Source organism: Myotis daubentonii, chromosome 15 (assembly GCF_963259705.1).
Source record: "Myotis daubentonii chromosome 15, mMyoDau2.1, whole genome shotgun sequence".
Taxonomy (NCBI): domain Eukaryota; kingdom Metazoa; phylum Chordata; class Mammalia; order Chiroptera; family Vespertilionidae; genus Myotis; species Myotis daubentonii.
Window position 1 is genome coordinate 9,652,236 of NC_081854.1, and position 2,679 is coordinate 9,654,914.

At 44.6% G+C, this 2,679-nt stretch overlaps 1 pseudogene; it reads right to left on the reverse strand.

Annotated features, from left to right (window-relative positions):
- Positions 1–374: 374 nt before the first annotated feature.
- On the reverse strand, positions 375–546 carry LOC132217668 (U2 spliceosomal RNA; annotated as a pseudogene).
- Positions 547–2,679: the final 2,133 nt, after the last annotated feature.

Consider the following 2,679-nt stretch of genomic DNA (forward strand, 5'->3'; position numbering starts at 1 on the left):
TTTCAGTTGATCCTCACCTGAGGATATTTTCCCATTGATTTTTAGAGAGAGTAGAAGGGAGGGAGGGAGAGAGAGAGAGAGAGGGAGAGAGAGAGAGAGAGAGGGAGAGAGAGAGAGAAACCTTGATGTGAGAGAGACACATCAATTGGTTGCCTCCTGCATGCGCCCTGACCAGGGCTGGGGATTGGACCTGCAATCCAGGTACATGCCCTTAACTGAAACTCGAGCCCAAGACCCTTCAGTATATGGGCCAACGTTCTAACCACTTAACAACACCAGCCAGGGCCAATCAATAAATTTTAATTTTATCAATACATTTAATCAATGCACTTTAATTTTAATGCCTTTTTCTGTGTTTGGCTTTTTTGTCCTGGAGGGGGTGTGCCATTCCCAGAGGTACTGCCATACCGAGTGGATGCAGCAAGCTCCTATTCCATCTCCCTGCTCCAAAACCCATTAATCTGTTGTCATTAGAGGACGTATCAGATGTCAAACTGATCAGGACAGATGTTACCCTTGATCTTAGCCAAAAGGCCGAGACGCAATAACTAAGTTTTACGGTGATTTTAATTAATAAGTTTTCTTTTAATTAAGTTTTAATGTAAAAGAGGCTTGAATGCAATTTTAGTTCATCAGTTTTCATTTGATCACATTTTTATTTTAATTAACAGATTTTAATTTACTTAATACATTTACATTGCTTGATTTTGCAGAAAATTAAAACCCTCGCTGGTAATGCTAAAGTCCGCCTTGACCCGTCGCACGCCCTCCCTCGGGTCTGCATTTCCCAGGCTCACTTCCCCCTTCATACCCTTTGTTGGGGAACATTTCCTCACACACACACTCACACTCACACACACACACACACACACACACACACACTCACACTCACACACACTCACACTCACACACACACACACTCACACACACTCACACACTCACTCACACACACACACTCACACACACACACTCACACACACACACTCACACACTCACACACACTCACACACACTCACACACTCACACACACACTCACACTCACACACACACTCACACACACACTCACACACACTCACACACTCACACACACTCACACACACTCACTCACACACACTCACACACACACACTCACACACACACACACTCACACACACACACACGCACTGACTCACACACACACTCACACACACACACGCACTGACTCACACACACACACACACACTCACACACACACTCACACACACACTCACACACACTCACACACTCACTCACACACACTCACACACACACACTCACACACACACACTCACACACACACACACGCACTGACTCACACACACACACACACACACACTCACACACACACTCTCACACACACTCCTGTGATACTTTTTTAGGAAAGTGTCTGGCACATGGTAAGCAATTGATCAGCTATTCCACTACCTAAATTCATAATCTACTTAACCTTTAAGGCTCAGTTTGGATCTGAAACTTTAAAAACTTTTAAAATATGTGTTTTACTGATTTTAGAGAGAGGAAGGGAAAGAGAGAGAGAAATATCAACAGTTGTCCATCCCTACCAGGGATCGAAACCACAGCCTGGGTATGTGCCCTGACCAGGAATTGAACCTGAGACCCTCTGGCCTATGGGATGACCCTCCGACCAACTGAGCTACACCAGCCAGGGGGATCTGAAACGTTTTCTCTGCTCCAGTCCTCAGAACCTCTTCCTTCCTCCAACAGCCCATGGAAGTTAAACATCTCCTTTGGTAGTTAACCAAACGCTGCTGGTGGTGTTTTTTGAGTGTTTGAGGATGGGTGATTTCACAGTTGTGATTTTCTATGTGCCAGACTATAAATATTTTTCTCTTTTCCATGTCCAGCAAGGCTAGAGAGCGGTCCGGTTCCTGAGTAGGGGCAGCTGGGGATTGAGAAAATAAAAGAGACAGACACAGAGATAGAAGGAAAAAGCTGGGGCCGGGTGGGACAGCTGTCCTCTGATGGAGAGACAGTGACCCAGAGCCAATACAGCGTGTTTATTTTATACAGCAAAATACCAGGAAGTTTTACTAAAGCCCAAGACAAAGGAGATTATGTGCATTTTTGTGGCTTCTTTGTGATCGTCACTTCTGGGTGGGCCCGAATAATCCTGTTTGTTCCTGGTGCTTGGCTGGATTTAGATAATGAAACCTACCCCTGGCGCCTGAGCTGAAGGTCAGGCTGACAACACACCTGCCTCTGGCAAGGTATGTTTCCAGGGCATGGCTCTGCCGGGCACCACTGGGTTCAGGTGAGAATCAGCTCAGGAGCCTATCCCAGGCGCTCTCTACACCAGACCCTGCCAGGTTACTAGACATCAAAGATGAGACAGTGTCTTACTTCTGCTGCTAGATTTTATGGCTAAATACTAAGGTACTAAGGATTCTTTTTCTTTTTTTTTTTTTTTTTGGTACTAAGAATTCTTAATCTATTCATTCAACCCCCAAATATTTACTCCCGTGGTAGTAAAAAGGATGGGCTTATTCCTAGCTGTGTAGCCTTGGGAAAGTTACTTAACCTCTCTGAGCTGGTTCTCTCATCTAGAAAATAGTTATGATCATAATATTCCTATCTCATCAGAATGTTGTGAGGAGTGAGTTAATACAAGTAGAGCGCCATAAACATTTTCTGTTTATATTA